Source organism: Ictidomys tridecemlineatus, unplaced genomic scaffold, assembly GCF_052094955.1.
Source record: "Ictidomys tridecemlineatus isolate mIctTri1 unplaced genomic scaffold, mIctTri1.hap1 Scaffold_80, whole genome shotgun sequence".
In the NCBI taxonomy this organism is placed as follows: Eukaryota; Metazoa; Chordata; class Mammalia; order Rodentia; family Sciuridae; genus Ictidomys; species Ictidomys tridecemlineatus.
In genome coordinates this window covers 805,183-827,567 of record NW_027525947.1, presented here as the reverse complement: position 1 = coordinate 827,567, position 22,385 = coordinate 805,183, and positions in this window count along the sequence as shown.

Here is a 22,385-nt window from a genome sequence, read left to right as displayed (position 1 = left end):
TCACAATTTCAAATTCAGCCTAAATAATATGAGAGGGCCCTAAGAAACTAAGCAAGACTTTGTGTGAAAACTAAAAATAAAATAAAATACAATTTAAAAAGCCTGATGATATAGGGGTTTAGTAGAAATACCCTGGGTTAAGTACTCATTCCTCTCCCCTTAAAAAAAGAAAAGAAAGAATGAAAAAAAGAAAACAAAATTTTTACATCTGATGAACTTTTTATTCAATGAGGATAATAGGTTTAAGAAAAAAGTCTAAAGCTTATAGCAAGGAATTAAAATAAACTTGGGAAATTGCTGAAAATTGAATTGAAAAATCAAGAACAAGCAATATTTTTTAAATTTCTTATCAGGAGAAATTTGAAAACAGGCATATTTCATTTCAGTCACGATGAAAATGCAGGATGCTATGGAAACTGCAACAAAAGGACTGTATCTGTATCACAAAAGTTTTGTAAATGGAGAATATGAAACACTACATTAAAAAAGTGAGGGTGAGATAACATTAAGGCCATATGTGTAATCTAAAATAAATAATATACTAAATATCCACTATATGAATTTTATCTGGGAGTATGTCTACAAAACAACACAATACCCCTTGAATAAAGCAGAGGATTTGTGATAGTCTCAAATTAAAAATGATTTCACATCTGTGGCTGTTGTGCAGGGGCTTATATCAAAAAAGCAAGGTTTGGGGATCAAGCAGTTGAATGAAGATGTGAGGAACTTTTGGGATGGTAGGCATGCTACTTTTGAAGGCAGCAATAGCCCATAACCAAACTCTAGCTTCTATCCCTCAGCCCCCCAAATTATTAAATAGAACTTTTTTAATGCAGGTCAGACAAAGAAGGCATATCAACAACATTTTACTGAGGTAAGAGCATGTTCACAAATAAATGTTTTTGATCTTGAGTACATAGATTGAATATGATTGTTTAAGACCTTGGTTACTTGCTAAAAATACAGCCCTCTGGAAGCCTGGCCAGGTACTAACATACTTGGTCTTTTTTTGTCCTTAAATGCCTCATGGCATTGAGCATTTTACAACTTCTACTGTAAGGAGCAATGCTAACCTCTCCATTCTTAAGGTGCAACACAGAATGCTGTTTATCTCTAATTCTTACAGACAAAAAATAATAATCTTGCTCTCTTGCCACCTGGGTAAATTATTTTTTAAGTCCACCAGTTCTGCTTAACAGTTAAAATGGAGTAAACTTGGATACCTGGGATGACCATGCCAGTTGTTCACTGGAGCCATTGGCTACTGTCATTTCATTTTATGCATCATCCATTGACTTGACTTGAAGGCCTTTATCCTTCTTTTTCTCCCCAGACTCAATCATCACAATGGAGAAGGTTGATGGGTATTTTAAAAATACAGAGATCTTACTCTACTGGATATACTTTGGATTCCTATACTTCTTGATTATTTTGCAATTTCTCATTCTGGTAGTCTCTCATACACTTGCATCAGTTTTTGCTGTCAGATCTATAGAAACCATTCATCCCATTACCAGAGCAGCTGCATGTGACTCATTTGACTACTTCTTCAAATCATCTATGCCACTGCTGCCACTTTTTTATTTGGCCCGGGGCTGAGGCCTGGGCTTCAGCAGTTCATTGATAGTTCAACTTCCAAGGTTTATGTTTGCACACAGTGCAGTCAGAATTCTTATTTCTGTTTACAAGGAACAAATCCCACTATGTAACAGCTCTCCACAGGAGTTCACTGTAATTGGACTGAGGCAACAAAGTGATGTATGCTTCTTCGTGACCATAGTTGCCACTATTCCCCTAAAAATCTCCATTAATCTATCAGGACTGAGATATCTCTCACCTGCAAATATAATAAAGACTATGCGAGTTGCTCTGTGGGTGTTGAGACCCAGGATGTAAAATTTTGGTCTCTAGCAATTGAGAGATGTGAGGAAGAGTTGGCAGTGTAGTCATGCTTATGCAGAGGTAACAATAGCTCCCAAGTAGCCTAGAGAATTCAGCCCTCAGAATCCTGCATCATTCCATAGGCCCTTTCATACATAGGCCAGAAAACAAAGGTGCATGATCAAGATTTTACATAGTAAACACATACTCAGAAGAAAATGTTTATGACAATGAATGTATACACTTAATCAAGGTATTCATTACTTAAATAAATGATAATAATACTAATAATAATCATCATCATAATAATAACAGTAACCTTTTGGAAGCATCAACAACAGAGTAGCTATAGCCATATTTGGCCTTTCCAATGATCCACTCTTACAGGTTTCATCATTAAAAAATCTACACACCTGAAGTCTTCTGCAATGAACTGTCACCAAGGAGGTAAGAACTCTGCATCCTCAGGCCTCAAAAAATATGCTGTATTGTGATATGACTAGAACACAATCCCCCTGTCTAGGATCACTAAAAGCCATCTCCAGATGGTATCTAAACAAGCTCATCATTCTTACAACTTATCATTGATCAACTGCTGTGTGACTGCATCTAAAGATATCATATGTATTGAAGTCATATTGATATTATTATATGGCAGAAACCCATTCCTGTGCTGCTGATAACAAACCAAGTGCTATGTGATTTTGCAAAACAACTTTTTGTATTTGATATTTTTCTTTATTAACTAGAGTTAGAGCCTGCTTTGTAAGATTTAAGGTTTGGTTGTTTACTCTGTATCTTATTCACCAAGGTTACATAAAAATAAAAAAAAATACATCATCCTCGTGAGTTTAAAATTTTATTTATCATATAGTCTTCTCTTTAGCTATAACCACACCATAATTTTTCATAGGCTCTATGGTTTGAACCTAGTATCCTAATAATGCCAGAAGAAAAACCAGAAGTTCAAACATATTGAGTAACATTTTCAAATTAAATCAAAGTTTAAGCAGTTAAAAATTTTCTGGATAAAATGGAGATCAACAGACTGTTGACTATAATAGATAATGTTACCTTCAGAATACATTCAAATATGGGTTTCAATATTTAAACCTTAGGAATGAAGCCAGAATCAATAAAGAGGTGATTTTAACAGCTGCTTCTCTGCTTATCATTTCAATTTTGCCTATTCATAAACCAGGAAACAAGAGCCAATATTGTAATGCATGTCTATAATTTCAGTGACTAAAGAGGATTAGAAGAAGGATTTTAAGTTCAAGGCTAGACTCAGCAACTCAGTGGGGCCTAAGCATCTTAGTGAGAACTTGGCTTGTCTTTAAAAACAAATGGGCTGAAGATGTGATTTGTGATAAAGTGTTCTGAGTCCAGTCCTTGGTACAAAAAAATATTCTGCTTTTTTGTGCCACTATCTAACTTCTAAAACAATAATGAAAGATTTATAATTCATGTAGTCTAGAGGATGTGAGTTGTGGCTTTGGGGTCACAGAGAATTAATCCTGAATTTCAGTAAAGTTTCTTAATATTCAGGAGACCTTTCAAATATTTTTTTTTCACACTGAACAGCTATGTAAACCTCATCCATTACAAAAAGCAGAATGATACCGAGTGTCAACATATGAGCAATTCTTTAGCCCTATCTGTACACATAAAATTGACAATGTGTTTTTACTCCTCTTGTAGCCAAAGTGCAGAGTATATTTCCCAAATTTTGGATCTAAGCTCTTATTTTTTTATGAGTGACTTATGTAAATCTGTGACTTTGAAAGTGTATTAGTCAGGAAACACTTTGAATACTTTGTTTTTACTTTCATCACACTGTCACCTCCATGAGAATGAGCCTATGTTAATTTATTTGATACTGAGAAAAAGGGTGCTTTTTTTGCAACCATATCTCCCTCTGAAGTTTAGTAACCTTACCAACTATCACCTAATGCAGTAAATAGATCCCATATGAACCCAGGCTTAATTGATGATAAGCCCACACTTGAGACAATAATTTTATATGGTTTCTTCTTATTCAGTGATAGATATCTAATTCACTAAACATGGGCTGAATGCCAGGATTCAATCACATGTGGAACAGAAGTTATGTGAAAAATATATTGTGCCTTATAGGTACTGGTTAAATTTTAGTAATTTAAATTTGAACTCTAATCTCTTGACAGGCTTTATTGAATTATATGGAAATATGTGTAGACTTCTATGCCTTTAATGTTTGATGATATTCTCAGAGTAGCCCATACTAAAGAAGAAAAATGAAATCACAACTCTGCATTAGGCTAAAGACAAAACTGCAAAATAATTTTTTTTAAATGTTTAGACTCTAGTTACTGGGTTACTGATGATCTGATAACCTAGTGTCTTCTCTCCAGTGATACCAATCTCTTTTGGTTAAAGTATAATATCTAAAATGAAAATGGATCTGTGCTCAGAATCCTGTGAGAAACAGTTTCCACTTTTGTACACTTCTGAGTTGTAGATGGCTTACCTCTCAAAGTGCAGAGTCTCGCCTGTTCTTTGGCCCTGAGAGAATGTTGTTTGGTATGTTTATTCCATAACCTATGACACAGAACTGAGTTGTCCATTTTTTTATCTTGCTGAGGTCAAGGTATTTATAGATCTCAAACATGGAATGTAGCTGTGGTGAACATAGATATCCCTGAGAGGTCAAGAATGAATTTTAGGATGAAGCTTGAAAAATACATTTATTTATTTGTCAGTTTATATTTTCAAAAATAATAATATTTTAGATATAGTAGTTTAAGTTATTAAATTGATTTAAGCTGTCCTTAATTTTTATTATGAATACTAGAAACTTTTAAATTATACTAATACATTATATTGTTTTTCTCTCTGGGAAAATATTAATGCCTTAGGACATTGCTTAGAAGTTTAAAATAAAATTTTCTTTCTCATAAGACCAGAGAGCACAAAAGTTAAATGATATTTTAAAGTAATTTTGGTAAAATTTTTAGTCATGAAAGTATATATTTTGGGTGTGTGGGAGATCTTGCCTCTTGGTTTTATTTTCCCCATTGGGTTTCTCCGCACTGAAATTAAGTTTTCATCACATGAGAAGAACATCACATAATCTTTTACCTTTCCCCCTCTCACTAAGGTGTGGCTGTAGAGCTTAAGAGTGGTGAGGATAATACAAATGATGAGAAGTGATGAGATGTCATTCCAAGTCCTCATCAGCCTCCCCAGCTCAAGTGCATTTTTTATTGAGCTGGCTGAACATCTGTTCATTTGCTCTACTTTTTATACTGAATTTTGCAGCTTTTTTACCCTTTTTTTAATCCTTGTTAGTTACCACCAGATTTTTCCATGACATCATTTACTCTAGGGCTAGAAACATCTGGTCTGGTGGTCTGCACCTTGGTCTTCTCACCCTTTCCTCTTATTAGGTGAGGACAACCTGCCAGAGGCCTCACTCTGTTTATCAAGGTGAGGGGAAGTGATTTGTTTATGTCTGAGGGCAATACTGCAGGCTTCTTTAGGCATGCCTGGTGAGGCTGCATGTTTCAAACTGAAGTTTTTAATATGGAGTTTTTTTAGGCCAGGCCTAAAGCCATCCTCACAATAGTGTAGTTTTTTTTTTTAATATTTATTTTTCAGTGCTCGACAGACACAACATCTTTGTTTGTATGTGGTGCTGAGGATTGAACCCAGGCAGCACGCATGCCAGGAAAGCGTGCTACCACTTGAGCCACATTTCCAGCCCATAGTGTAGTTAATTTGTCCAAAATTTAGGTGTTTTTTTTTGTCCCCAATTGAATTTTTTCTTTTTTCTTCTTTTTTTTTTGTACCAGGTATTTAACTCAGGGGCACTGAGATACATCCCCAGTCTTTTTTTGTATTTATTTAGAGAGAGGGTCTCACTTAGTTGCTTAGTGCCTTGCTTTTTCTGATGGTAGCTTTGAACTCATGATACCCATGTATAATTCTTCTGTGCCACAGGGGTTATGGCCTCTGCCACCAAGTTTGCTTTTAACTGAGTTTTTAAATATGTAAAACAACTTTATTAAAGTGACATTTAGAAGCATTCCTAATATTCAAGCAAACTGCTTTGTCCTGGTGTGGTAGGAAATAAATGTGGAACTGGACTTTAATTTAAATAACAAGAAAGTTCAATTGCAAGGGCTTAATTAGAACACAGATAATTAGAAGGTTACAGGCCATAGCACTGTTTTACTTTTTTAAAATATTTTTCTTAGTTGTGGATAAACAAAATATCTTTATTATTATTATTATTATTATTATTATTATTATTATTATTGTTGTTGTTGTTATTAATGTGGGTCCAGTATCAAACAGAGTGCCTCATGCATACTAGCCAAGAATTCTACTACTGAGCAACGACCTTAAATCCTTACCTGGTATTTTTTTTAATATTTATTTATATTTAATTTATTTATATGGGGCGCTGAGAATTAAGCTCATTGCCTCATATATGCTAGGCAAACACTGTACAACTGAGCCACACATTCAACTCTTTCCTGATACTTTTTAAATACCTGTTTTACATAAATTTTAATTAGTAGCTTTAACCCTTTTCCAATATTTGTTTGGATTAAATCAATAACCTATAAATCACTGAAGTAAAGTCTAGTTTTATCTCAAACTCTGATTTTACTTCCTCTTTCTTCCCCAGACCAGACACCTTATCACAGTGTCTAAATTAAGATTCCCCCTTGAGGAATTTACTGTATGTTGTCCACATTTCAAACTCCAAAATTTACCTATTCCTTAGTTTTGGAAAAGTCTTACAGAATTTGTCCAGAGGTACCAAAATTTCTTGGAGTACTCAGAAGAATCCATATCTGAGTCTTGCCTTTTAGGGAGCAGTTTGAATTATAAGTATGCAGCCTTTAAGGCAAGCAGATGGATGATCTGCAGCTGGAAGAAACCTTTTCATCAATACCTTGCATCTAAAAGGCACTTCATTTGATTCCTTTTATTAGATACTGTGAATAAACCTACAATAAAAATGGAAGTGAAGTAATATCTTTAACAAAAGTTTTCCAATTTCTTTAGATATTTATCCAGAATTATAATTACTGGGTTATAGGGCATTTTTTAAACCAAGAATTGTTATTGTTATTTATTTGTACTTATTTAGGCACTTTACCACTGTGTTACATCCCTATTTTTTTAATAAGACAGGATATCATTGAATCACTTAAGCCATTGCCAAGTTTCTGAGGCTGTTTTTAAGTTCCTCCTGTTTCATCCTCCCAAGCCACTGAGAGTACAGACATTCACAATGATACCCTGCTTCAAAAAAATTATTATTAGTGGATTATATGGCATTTTTATTTTGAGCTCTTAAGAACCATGATAGGGGCTGGGAATGTGGCTCAAGTGGTAGTGTGCCTGGTATTCGTGTGGCACTGTGTTTTATCCTCAGCACCATGTACAAAAAAAAGATGTTGTGTCTGCCGAAAACTAAAATGAATAAATAAATATTAAAATTCTCTCTCTCTCTCTCCACCCCCCCTCTCTCTTGCTTTCTCTTTAAAAAAAGAACCATGAAATTTTTTTCAAAATTATCTATATTAACTTTATATTGTAACCAAAATTTTTATCTATGCATATACACCTATACTCTGAAGTCCCTACTATCTTTCAGATATTTGTTTAGTTTGATGTGGTTTGGTGCTATGTATTGAACTCCGTGGATGCTTACCACTGAGTTATGTTTCCAGTCCTTTTTTTTTTTTTTGAGACAGGTGATATATCACTAATCTCTCAATAAGTTGCTTATAGCCTTTCTATGTTGTTAAGGCTGTCTTTCAAATCACAATCCTCCTGACTTGCCTCTCCAGCCTCTAGTATATTGGCCACCACACCTAGCTCTTTCAGATTATTATAATGACCTTTTCAACAACACTGCCCAGGCTACAGAAAATCTCTTTGACTTATGCATTTTATCCCTGAGGAAAGTTTATATGAAGTAGCCAATGTAGGACTATTCTGTACAGATTTGTTGAAATAAACAGGGATCATTGTTGTTTTTTTTAAGAGAGAGAGAGAGAGAGAGAGAGAGAGAATTTTTTAATATTTATTTTCCATTTCTCCGTGGACACAACATCATTGTTTGTATGTGGTGCTGAGGATCAAACCCTGGCCGCACGCCTGCCAGGCGAGCACGCTACCGCTTGAGCCACATCCCCAGCCCAGGGATCATTGTTTATTAAGCTCCTTTCTGAACAACTGTTTGGTATCATAGTTCATAAAAATGCTGGGAAAAGAATGTAAATTCATTTGTTTTAAATCTACAGATAATGACATAAGCTCAATCACCTTTTGTTCTAGAGTTTGAAACTTCAGGACATAGTAAGGTAAATAAAATATGTTAAAGTTGAGATATTCAGTACATGCATTGACACACACATCCACACATACACACACAAAAATCTTTCTAGGAGCAATTGATAGTTCTGGCATTATTACTAATGTATCAGGGACATAGTAACATAAACAAAATATGTTAAATGTGAAACATTCAATACACACATTCACACACCCACAAAAAAAACTAAAAAATTTTTCTAGGAGGAATTGGTAGTTCTGGCCTTATTAGTAGTGTATCAGGGTTGGGGCAGGATTCAGGAAGTGCTAAAATCTCTCTCAAGCTAAGAGTAGTTTACTGGATTCCTCCCTATTTCACCTATAATACAAGCTAGAGCAACAGCAATTGGGAAAATATGCTGGCAGATTTTTTTGAGATAAATTGACAGCTTTGATATTTGGGTATTTTTGTATCTTGGTCACAGCTGATGAAGCACTTGTAAAAAATTTTATGGCTCTCAGATATCACCATTTTTTGTATCATTTCTTTCATATTTCCTTCTTTTTAAAAAAAATTTTTTTTGTGATGCTATAGATTGAACCCAGGACCTTGTGCATACAAGGCAAGCACTCTAAAAACTGAGCAACATCCTCAACCCCTCTCTCACATTTCTGTTCACTAGAGGTGATGATGGTAATTGGGAATTTTGTCCCAAATATAGTACATTTCTTAAGACTGGAGTAATATCCAGTGTATCTAAATCTCTCTACTCATTCATGATTTTGCCAGAGATACTCACAGTAGTTTTTTCTTTAAATTTATCTATAGATGGAGGGAGAGTGTCTCATTTAATATTCTGCTTTATTTTCAACATTATTCCCTCTTAATGTTTGCTTTTTATAGTGTTGCTAAGTTTGGAACTGACTATTTTGTACATTCTGCACACACACTCTAACAGTGAACTTTGCCTCTGTGTCCCAATTCTAACTTTATGTTGGATAGATTCATTCATTCACTTCTAATGTTATTTTTCATATGGTCGGTTTTACATATGGCTTTCTATTGCTCTTAACAATACTATTGATCTACATATGATTTCAGATTTGATTTATATTATAATATATTGGTCTGTATTATTGCAATATAGTTTTATAATATACATTAAATTTGTCTCATAACAATAAGTATATTATTTGTTTTTTTTATTAAAGGTTTTGGGGTATTTTACATATATTTTATTTCTAAGATAAGTTTTTTGGTCCTTTCTTTTTTTTTCTTTTATTTGGTACTTGGAATTAAACTCAGAGGAATTGAGCCACATCCCCAAACATATTTTGTATGACATTTAGACACGATATCTCACTGAGTTACTTAGGGCCTCACTTTTGCTGATGCTGGCTTTGAGCTCACAATACACCTCCCAAGGTACTGGGATTACAATTGTGCACCGACAGGTCCAGCTTTTTTCTTGTATTCAAAGAAAAACATGCTAAAATTTTGATAGAAAAATATTATATATTAAATTGAGTTAAAATAGTTGTCTTTATAATGATTAGTTTTATTTACACACATGCTATTTTATGTGCTTTTGTAAATTTTGATTTAGTTTGTGATAAGTTCCACATATTTTCCTTGAAATCCATTATACATGTGATGTATTTAACAGATGTAACTTCAGTATAATACTTATGTGGTATTTTGTACTCTAATTAAACCAAAAATCTTTCTGGGCTCCAGAAACCATTTTTTTCTCAAACTTTATTATTTTTATTTTTCTGAATCACCTCGTCTTTCCTCCTAGGCCAAATATTTCTACTGTATTGACAAGTATAGCTCTAGTCTTATGCTATCACATACTTGTACGCTGTCATTGTACACACATACAATAATTTCCACAGGTCTAAGCTGCTTGGTGAGGAGTATTTCATATATATATACAGTTTTCATCATGAAATAACAGCAATTTCTACTCCATCAATTGTCAATTATATGTATTCTGTTCTTTTCTTTATTCTCCTTTTTATATAATTACTTCTTCCAAATTATTGAGATTAATGAATTTTAAACAATTGAGTATAACAGTGCAGTCTGTAAATTTTCTTTTTTAACCTAAGACAAAATACATCCCAATTTTAATAGGCTTATTTTTATGTAAATGACATTTAAAAACCTTCATATATAACACCATTACCTGACCTTACTCTGAACTATTGAAATATGGGTGGAGGGTATCTCAAAATGATCCATGGAAAAAGCAGAACAGAGATGGATCAGGATGTGACATTGGTGGATACTGAGTATGCAGTAGTGAGTATTCATGAATAAGTAATGGTGGAATAGGTACAGGTAGAGAAAAAAGTGCTGTGAAGAAAGGAGGGAAAGAATGACCAGCTCAAGAGTTCATATTTAAAAAGTCTAATGGTGGATCAATGATAGTATGAGGGAAAAGGGTAGCTTCTTTGGAGGCAGAAATAAGGTAGAAGTGAAAGAAGAAGGTAACTGTGGCACAGTCCCAAAGAGAAAGAGTCAAATGAACACTACCCTCTCCCTCTCATATATTCATATATATATATAATGCATACTTCTATAACATTATATTAAAGTCAGCCAGCCTCAGGAACTTAGTGAGGCTCTGAGAAAATCAGCGAAACCCTTTTTCTTTGTAGAATATTTTATTAAAGGCTGAGAGTGTTTCTTAGTAAAAAAGCATATCTGATTTCAATTTGTCATATGAGAGAGAGAGAGAGAGAGAGATATATCTTGCAAAAATTTAAAAGAGTAATCAGTGACACTGTTAGTGTCAAGGATGTAAATAATTTAAAAGTAATAGTGAGCTAGTTGGAAAACTCATCTAGGTTATTAACTACTGCTTGGGAAGTTAGTCTACTCTCCAAAATATAAAAGTGAGAGAGAAATCCTTTATTAAAGTGTATATAAGAAAAAAGAGGAGTTTTGACACAGCTTTTTGATTTTAGCTTTTTTACATCACCAGTAATGTAAAAACAATGACAACTAAAGAAAAGGTGAATTAATAGAAAACAAATAAATAATGTAATGAATGAATTAATTAATTAATAGCTAATAAGTGCAAAGATGTAATGTGACTGGAATTGTCAAAGTCAGCTTGTAGCCATAAAAAAGTGTAAAGGTACATAGAAATGGTGTTTTACTACTTGCTGAGACATACCCTATGAACTATAAATTCCACTCCTAGGTGGGAAGAGTTGAACACAGAACCCATTCACCTGGCTCTCTCACTTGGGAACTGTGCAAAAAATTACCATTTTCTTTCCCTCAAATTTTATTGCTGCTTCCAAGAACACTACCCTCTATATTCACGCTATCATTGTAGACTTGTGGCATGTGAACCCCTCTACTGTTCAAGTTTTTCTTCTTTTTTTCATTGATCTTTTTCTCCCTACCCCCATATCATCCACCAATACTTATTTTGTATAGCAAAATCTACATACTCAGCAATCACCAGTCTTATCATACTATATCCATTTCCTACCTTGTGCATGACCACTTTGAGATCCCCTCCATGAAAATATCAATAGTCCAAATGATCAGAATGAGGGTAAAAATTGCATAATATTAAAGGTCAATTAAACAACAAGAAAGCTATAAAAGTGTGCTTCAGTTAAAGGTGAAAATAAAAAGAAAATCTTTAGACGTCACTAGTTAAAATATAAGATCAAAAATTTATGAGTCTCAATAATTTGAATTATATTTGTGAGTCACTTTTTTGGGGGAAGGGATATAAGAACATTGCTAAAGAGCGTAAAGTTCAAACTGTTGTTTTTATGAGACAAAGAATAGAAAAATTTTTAAAAATATATATTAAAGTAATTGTGATATCATTTTCATAAAAAAATATATACATATTTATTCACAAATTGCTATAACTTTATAAACAGTTATAAATGTCAATACATTTCTCTCTGGGCTAGGTCCTATTATTGGAAGAAAACTTTGCCTTAAAAGAACACCATACAGAGGCATTTAATGCAATTAACAGGCCAATAATAATAATAATAATAATAATAATAATAATAATAATAAGAAGAAGAAGAAGAAGAAGAAGAAGAAGAAGAAGTGAAGAGGATTTCAGGTTGTGAAGCATACCTGTAATATAAGTTACTTGAAAAGACATCCCAGGAGAAATTTATACATTGTCTGAAGACATATATGTATATATTATTTATAAAAAGTGTGTATGAGTTCTGCAGTGAGGGTGCACAAGTCCAATACACAGTCTTTTTTTTTGTTGTAGATGGACACAGCATCATTAGTAGTTTGTTCGTTGGCTTTTTTTAATATTTATTTTTAGTTTTTGGCGGACACAACTTCTTTGTTTGTATGTGGTGCTGAGGATCAAACCTGGGCCGCCCACATGCCAGAGAGTGTGCTACTGCTTGAGCCACATCCCCCTCTTGGGTGGCTTTTTAATGCGGTGCTTCGTATTCAACCCAGTACCTCATGCATGCTAGGAAAGTTCTCTACCAATGATCCAAAACCCTAGTCCCCAAAGTCCTTTACTTAATCTTTTTTTTTTTGGGGGGGGAGAGTGTGTGCATGTAGTGCAGGGGATTGAATCCATGGCCTTATATCAGCAAAACAAGCACTCTACTGACTAAGCTATATTCTCAGCCCTGATCTGTTAACAAAGACAATGGAGCAACCTGTCATTTAGACTTTGATTCTGTGCCCACTTGGCTCAGGTTGGAGGCAGTGCCTGAAGCCTTGACCAGTCAGACACTTAGTTGAGAACTGTCCAATCCTCAGGCAGCCAGTGATGAGGGGGAGGACTTCCACAATCTTCTGTTCCCTTGGTGTCTGGAACCCGCCATATTTTCAATCTTTTTTGTAGGCTTCTGTCCTGGATCTGGAGCCCAGGTGTCTGTGCTGTGCAGAATCTGAAAACAAACCACAGGGAGAACGCTGAGAACCTTGAGAGCCAGAAAATGGTAAGTGTGCCTTGTTATATTGAGACTGCTTAGGAAGGTGGCTTAAAGCTGACAGGAGTGGCAATGGTGGAAACTGGCAGTCATGGCTAGGGACTCCTCCTGGTTCTCTCCAGAGTCTGTGGCAAGAGGGTCTCTCTGTGGTAGCTTAGCCTTCACCTCCCTCTGACTAGTCTAGTGAGGCTGAGATCAGCAGTTGAAAACCTGGGTATTTTGTTCCATAATTGTATGGTGTTTTCAGCTTCTTTCTAAAGCCCTTTGTGGGATTCCATGTGCCATGAGTCCAGCATGTCTCCAGATTGCATGGTGAAGACTGAGATAATTATTAAGAGAGAACTCCAAATCCATTTATTGTATTCATGCATGAGAGAAGCTGTTAATTTTAGGGCTTGTTACTCATGAGGGTTTGTTTGTTTGTTTGTTTGTTTGTTTATTTCTTATTATTATTTTGTGTGTGTGTGTGTGTTGTTGGTTTTTTTTTTTTTTTGGTACCAAAAATTCAACCCAGAGGTGTTCATCCACTGATTCACATTCCCACCCCTTTTTAAAATATTTTTATTTATTTAGAGACAGGGTCCCTTTGAATTTCTTAGGGCCTCACAAATTTGATGATGCTGGCTTTTAACTCATTCTCTTCATGAGTCCTGGGATTTTTAAATGTAGCAAAAGCAGTATCTCAAATCCAAAACAAAAATCTGAAATCCAGAACTTCAGTTTAGCTCTCCATAGGTCTCAGAATAAACCCCTAGTTTTCTAGCTCTCTGTCCACATATGCAAATCGAGGGTTCTCTTTTCACAGGGAATAAGTATAAAATAGAATAGATAGTATAATGACCATGTAATGTGGATAATGGGCCTCACTCAAACACACCTGGTGGCTAACTGAAAGATGTTAATGAGCACCATTAAGGTGTATTTCAAATGTAAAAGGCGTTGAAGCCTTCAACAAAGTCCTTTGTCCTAGGGGATATTCCTGATTGAATTTGAAGAAAAAGGATGGTTCACAGAAAGAATGAAAGTGAACCCAGATGGTAGTCAGGATTCCTTTTCCAAAGCCTATTCTAAATGCATTATGCTCCATGTTCTGCCCAAAACTATCTGTAAACTTCTAAGATGGTACACAAATATGAGGGGTTTTTTTTTCTGGTATCTTTCCTCATACCACATGGTGGATGTTCTATTTCTTCTTGCTTAAATAGATTTTTTTGTTCAAAATTTATGAGACAAGCACCCAGATTCAATTGGCAAACTGAGAAATTTTGGTTCATCTCAAAACTCCACTTTCAGCATTATTGATCATTATTTTCCCATGTTTTATTTCAAAGGTATGCATCATTTATAATGTTTTTCTTCAAGAACTGGAGAGCATTTTTAAAAGATTTTAATTTATCATTCTGAGATTTTTCTCATGAGAAGAAAGCAGAATAAAATTAGGTGACATTAAAAAGAATGAATCTCTCCTAAATGAGGTTTATGTGTCCCAATTAAGGATTTTTAAAAACTGTAATGGGTCATCAATTGAGGGTTTATGTATTTATTAATTTGTTTGTTTTTTATTTATTTATGGTCAGACAATCTGGGGTTGTGGCTCAGTGATAAAGCACCCACCTAGCATGTGCAAGGTCCTGGGTTGGATCTCAGCACCACATAAAAATTAGTAAATAAAAATAAATAAATAAATAACTCACAGAAACATTCCAAACATTTCAGAAAACTCTTTTCTTCTGGTGTGGCAGGAAAAAATAAAAGTGGGACTAACTTGAATTTAAATTACATGCAATTTCAATCTCTCTCTCTCTCTCTCTCTCTCTCTCTCTCTCTTTCTCTGTACTGGGGATTGACCACAGGGCCTCATGCTTAGAAGGCAAGCACTCTACAAGCTGAGCTATTTACTCAGCCCAATTTTTGGGGGGTGGGAGACCAGGGATTGAAGTCAGGGGCACTCTATCACTGAGCTACATCCCTACCCCTATTATATGAAACTGTGCTCTAAGAGCAGCAGAATTTTGATGATGTAATAGATGATCTTTAGTAGCTTGTTCAATACGTTATAAAAAGTCCTAGTTAATAAATCAGCTTTAGCATTTCCTGTCACTAAAGGTCCAGGTAAGTTAGAATGTTCTCTAATATTTCCAATAAAAAATTTATAAGATCTCTGTAATATTAATTTTTGTAACTTGTAATTTATTAACAATTGATGAATGAAAGGACAAAGAAGATGTTTCTATGGCTGGAAAGAGATTAACCATATATTGGTAATAAGTATAAAGATTAAAAGGGGGCGCTGGGGATGTGGCTCAAGCGGTAGAGTGCTCGCCTGGCATGCGTGCAGCCCGGGTTCGATCTTCAGCACCACATACCAACAAAGATGTTGTGTCCGCCGAGAACTAAAAAAAATATATATTAAAAATTCTCTCTCTCTCTCTCTCTCTCTCTCTCTCTCTCTCTCTCTCTCTCTCTCTCCTCTCTCACTCTCTCTTTAAAAAAAAATTAAAAGGCTGTGTAACCTTTTCAAAAGTAGTTATAATAGCAATTAATTCTGTCCTTTGAGCAGAGGTTTCAGTTGTTTGTTGGACTATTGGCTCTTGGTCATCTATAACAGTAACAGCTATTCCATTAGAGGATCCATCTGTAAAAATTAGAGAAGCCTGATCAAGGGGCACATAATAACAGTTTTTAGGAAAAATAGTATTTATCTTAGTCATAAAATGTAGTAATGAGTGGTTAGGCAAATGGGAAACAATATTTCTCCATAGAATCCCTGTAATACTATAGGCCATTCATCATTAATATTTAATAAGAAATATAATTGTCCCTTTTTATATGGAATAATAATGGAGGATGGATCTTGTCCAAAGAGCTCTCTACTTCGAAGTCTACCTTTACAAATTAATGATGACACCTGGGTGGAATATAAAATATTAATTTTTTTGGAGTAGAAGGCAAATAAATCCATTCTAAAGGATCATCCTGCCATAGACATCCAGTAGGAGTGTGTGAAGTCTGTAAGATTATTAACATCCAGGGCTTATTATAGTCTATTTGTTGTAAATAATGATCTGAAATAGCCTTCTCCACCTTAAATAAAGCCTTCTTTCCCTCAGGAGATAATTTTCTAGGTGAATTTGGATTTGAATCTCCCTGTAAAATTTCAAATAAAGGGTTAAGGTCAGCAGTGGTTAATTTTAAGTAAGGCCTAATCCAATTAATATCCCCAAGAAGTTTTTGAAAACCATTTAAAGTACGTAAGGAATCTACCCTAATCTGTATTTTTTTGAGAAGTTATATTGTTGGAATTAATTAATCTTCCTAAGTAAGAAAAAGGAGCCTGAGTTTGAATTTTATCAGGAGTAATTTTTAATCCCCAGTCTTGTAAACTTGTAATCATAAAATTAAGTATTTGTTGCAGTATCAAATAATCAGCATGAGCTAATAAAATATCATCCATATAATGAATTATATATCCAGATGGAAACTTATTTCTTGTGGAGACTAAGGCTGGATCAACAAATTTTTGACATAATGTGGGGCTATTTTTCATTCCCTGAGGAAAAATTTTCCATTGAAATTTTTGATAAGGTCTTTGTAAATTTGGGGAAGGCAGACTAAAAGCAAAACCTTTACAATCCTGTTTGGATAAAGGAACTGTAAGGAAGCAATCTTATAAGTCTATCACCACTATGTTATGATCTTTAGGTATAGCAGTAGGAGATGGGAGACCCAGTTGTAAGGCTCCCATAGTTTCCATAGTTTTATTTAAAGCACTAAAGAGGCTCTGGAGACACAGAAACTAACAAATTGTGTGGCCAATCAGAGATATGATATGGAGATGTAGCCTCCTCTAAGTCCTCCTGATCTTGAGGAGAAAGTTGTTCGTCCTCCTCTTTGTCCCCTTGTTCATCATCAGATTGAGACTGTTGAGGGGATGTAGTTTTATAAAATCTAGATGTAGTAGCAGCCCCAATTAAGGGGGTTTGTTCAGACTCAGTCACTTGATGAGCCAAACAAACTGCCTCATGGGTCGGATCCAAAGCATCTTTAAAAAACATTCCATAATGCAAAAGCATCAACAGGAATCTTTTCTGGCCCATGATGATCATAATAAACCTTCATCTTTTACCTAGTTTTTTCCATGTTTCTAAATTTAAGGTTCCTTCCTCAGGGAACCAAGGAGAGCATTCTTTAATAAAATGAAAAAAATGTCTTAACTGCTTAGAAGAAACTGAAATGCCCCGTTTTTGGAGTATATGCTTAGCTATATCAATAAATAGTCCTCTTTCTTTAGACTCTTTATGGCCCATGACTTCTCAAAATAAGTTCTCTGATTACTTAACCTTTCTCTTACTTAGCACCTCACTAAGGGGTCTGCAGTACCCTAGGTAAGAATCCTATCCTCATCTGAAAACTTCTCAATGAAATGAATGCATCAGACTTATGAATTACCGATCGTCCCTGTTTGGGGGGCACCAGATGTCGGAGACCAGCTTCAACAGGGGGTCTGAGGAGAAGAATAAATGGTGAGTCAGCGAAAGGGGGGGTGGAGAAACAACACAGACACCAAAGTGAAGGTGTTGATCACAATCTTTACTTGTGAAGTTGATCATATATACTTTTCATTTTGGCAGGCTCACAGTACTTTGTGGTTACAAAACAGGAATCATTATTCAAAGAAACAAAATATTACGTAGCTACAATTAGAATAGAAGAATGTATCTTGGCTTATGCATAAGCAAGCATTTGTACTTTCAGCTCGAGTTTTATTTTGAGCTGTTTCTGCTTTATTAACTTTTAATAATAATTAGAAATGTCCCAAAATATTGGCCTATACCTTGACTATTCTTTCTTGACTTACTGACTGGAACCGGTGCCATGGTTATGGCAAGTGGTTGACTTGTTATTAATTTTAATCAAACAAGAGTAAGAACACAAACCATTGTGCACAGGAACAAGAACAAGTTGCCCAATACTAAGCACTATTTTGTCTTCTTAACATTAATTTTTCTTCTCTAGATTTTAATTTAATTTCTCAAAAACTTCCTTGACAGGACTACAGGGAGTTTTTTTTTTTTTTTTTTTTAGACATTAACAATTTACACTCCACAGCTGAATCATTGTATTTAGAGCAAACAGATCCATTCTTTAGAAGTAGTTGCATTAATTGGGAAAGTGATGTTTTTTCCTTCATACTTAATGGTCATATGAGAAGTTGCGACTATACTTATTAAAGGAATACAAAAACAAATCATCCCATTCCCAGAAAACATATTGCACTCCTCCAGAGGATGGATGCCTGTGCCATCTACCTCATTAGGGCCTTGTCATTGCCTGAGTCAGGGGAGGGGGCGCAGCAGGGCTTATCTATATTTTTTGTTTTGGAAGCCCCATAAAAACAGAAGAGAACCATGTATGGTTACAAACAAAGGAATGCCAGAAGCCATTAGATAGGAGAAAATAAAAAAATAAAATAAAATATTCTCATAGAGCTTTTAGAGGTAAAAAGTTTATTTCTGTTTTGTGCAAGAAAACTAAAATTTCTCTTTGGCCTGACAATATTTTGACATTTTAAACTTTCTTGCAATTTCTACCTGTGTTTTGAATTCACCTGGCTATCCCTTACCAGATAACAAACCTCTCTAAAACCTTACTGGTGCCTCATAAATTCTGGCTCCCAGTGACCAAATAACAATTCTCTCTAAATCTCAGTGGCAGCTCATAAATTCTAATGTCTGGAGCTGAATTTATTTTCTACCTTGAAATGTTAGCCATATAGATCCTTAACCTGCTATTTGCCTTTGTACTATGATTGTCAAAATCTTGCTACCTGTACGTAGCTTAGACACCCACCTCCTTTGTAACTTTTTGTGCTGTAAAAACTTTTTCTGAAGATTAGGGATATGATCTCTAGCATAGAATATTGTAAGAGACAGTCCTGGTCAGCTTTTGAGCACACAATACAATATTGATTTAATTTGATTTAAAATTTGAGTTGGTGGTCTTTTCTTTGTGTTTTGGTTTAACATTAACCTTTTTTTTTTAAACTTCACTGTAAATAAAACCAAAGAACACAACAAAACTCCTGTAAATGAGCCAGGTGCATACAAATAGTCATTCTTTTACTGAAAGCACAGTATTCATTATAGAAATGATATAAGCTTAAAAATTAAAAGATATCTCAAATATCAAGGAAGTTTAGGATTTAGAAATTTTTACTTTCAGTATATAGGTAGTAAAATAGTACAAAAGAGAAAATGTGAAGCATAAATATATTAAATGATATGTGAAAACATCACCAAAATATTTATTACAAAAAATCTTATCTACAAAATGGTTCAAAAAAGCAGTCTTTTGTCAGGAATAAACATTTGGACAGGAATGGAAGTTTTGGTTCTCTTTTTAAGTAATTTTACTCCTAGTGAATAATCTTTACACTATTTCTGCATTTTACTGGTTAGAATTAATTATCATTAATATATCTGCAAAAAAGGTACTGAATGCAGAAAAATATTATTGCTCATGTTTAAATCACCTACATTATCTGATCTTTCCCTTTTTAAACCAAAAATCTGCATAAAACCATCTCTTAATAAATATCTCTATCTCTATATTAGCAGCAACTGAGTTATAAAATTTGCTATGATAACTTGTCTCTTCATATACTTAAAGACTATGAATTTGCTGCTTAGCACTTAGGTATAATTATCTAAAATGTTCTCTAGTTATTTATGTCTCTATGGCAAGTTTTATACCAAGCTCTTAGTATGTGCTTTAATTACTCTGTGTAGCAATGTAGGATTTATGTCTTATTTGTGACACTTTGTTCCCAGAACTGTGTCTAAAGGGAAATATGTACAAAATGATTATTCAGGAAAAAAAATTTATCTAACATAATATTTTATTTTATATTTATTTATATGTTTATGTATACATATTTTTATTATTTAGAAACACATTTTGGTATGAAACTACTGTGATACTAATATATTTTAGCTTGAATTGGTTGTGAGAAAAAAACTAAAAAGACTTTTCTCTGTGTTGGTTGGTGATTTCTGCATCCTTAGGAACCTAGTGAATAATAGCAGAAATAAATAAGTAACTATCTATTTTGAGGCAGAACCACCAAACTAGATGATGTTTTGCTTCTGCTTTCTATCTTGATTATTAGAAACATACTTTTAAATTTACATGGAAAACTTTTGGAATTCTGTTCTGTTAGTTCTTCTAAAAAAATCGATGAAAATGAAAAATAATGCAGAAAAGATAAATAATTAATTTCAAACAATTCATTTCTTAAAATAAATATTTTTTTAAATCACCAAAAATTCTGAAATGTTAGAAAAGTTAAAAGCTTTAAAAATATTCTAAGGCAATTTCTATTTTGCTCAGAAGAGTAGACTATGTCTCCAACTCATTCTTCTCTAGAATTGGACTGTGTGCAAATACGAAAAAAAAAAGTGCTAAGATGCCCTACATGGCTTATAAGTTTTTAAAATCCTGACAGGAGCTCAAATCTGCCATTTTTCTACTTTACAAAATAGAAAATCTTAAATTTCTATACCTAACAAACATTTGCAGAAGTGTAATTCAAGTGTCCTAAAAAAATGAAAAAAATTATTGAAGCACTGACACACTGAACATGAAGGACTTATAATATTGAATCCCTTATATTAAATGTCTTTTTATCATTGTCAATATTTTCCATGTTTATATTATCAATATATTAATCAAAATTTTTATGCATTTAATAACAAATATCTAATTTCCTATTTTATTCAGTCTTTTAAAAAATTAGTAGTAATTAATATTAACAATTTAATTATCATACTTGTTAAAGTATGCAACACATATTTTAAAAGCTATGGCCATAGCAAGTAAAAAATCCAGCCTAATTTCCTTTTAGGACTTGGAGTAATCTCATCATAAAGGCATGAAAAGTTGATTTCTGCTTCATTATAAATTACTGTGATTTGTAAACTTGCTTGAAATCCCTACCAGTGCCTTGAACTCACCCATGTCTGGTTTTCCCTGATGAGATAACAACTGTCCCTGAATCTTTAGTGATGACTCATAAATTCTGGCTTTCCCTGACCAAATAACAACTCACTCTGAAACGTTAGTGGTGCATCATACATTCTGATGTTGTGATCTAAATTTGCTCCCTAAGTGCTAAACCATTTTGACCATTAACCTACTACATGTCTTTGTATTATGCTTGTGAAAATCCTGTTGTTCGTGTAAGTTCTCAAGTCACCCCCCTTTTGTAACGTTTTGTGCTATAAACCTACAGTCCTAAAGAACTGGAGTGCTGATTTCTTTTCCCATGGAATTCAGGAGAGATTGTTATGCTCAAATGCAGGACCCCCAAAAGACCACCAGAGACCAAGATCAATGTTAGAACCAAAAAGGTTTTTATTGCAAGCTAGGTCAGTCCTCCACACACACAGCAACTGGTGGCTTAGAGGACCTGAGCCCAGGGTTTTCAGCAGTTTTATAACTCTTTGGGGAAGGCAGGTACCCCACATACATTATAGCATCTCTTAGCAAATCATCACATACCTTGGGAAAATCATAAACAACTCTAAAACATGATTAGCACATTCACTGGTGGGAACAAGTTGGGTAAGGATGATTGGTTAGTACAAAATGGGGATTCATTTGAACAGATTGGCTTTGGCCATGAGGGGAGTATATTCTGCACTATATGGTTTCCCAAAATGTTATCAACCACCATAAACTACTACTGGAAGTGTCATTTGGAATCCCAGGAATTTTCCCTGTCTTATGCTGATTGGTGGATGCTAGGGGGTTGCTATGGATCCCCACCTAGGCTGACTGAGTCAGGGACACCAGGCACAGCAGATCTTTCCTGTTATTTGTAGATAAACAACTCAGCAGGGTGGGTATGAGCCTAGGAGTGCTCGGGTGTGTCTTTCCAAGGATAAGAGTCATGCCCCCGTCTTTGGACAGTCTTTGCTCTGAGGTAGAGGCTGGTTTTTCACTTTTACCTTATGTTTTTTATGTTCTTTTTAGCTGTAGCTGGACACAATACTTTTATTTCATTTATCTATTTTTATGTAGTACTGAGAATCGAACCCAGGATCTTGCACATGGGAGGTTAGCACTCTGCTGCTCAGCCACAATCCCATCCACTTTTGTGTTGTTTTTATTGGGCACTTTTTTTTAGGGGTTTTCTTCTCAGTTCAAAGTTCAACCTGTCACCTAAA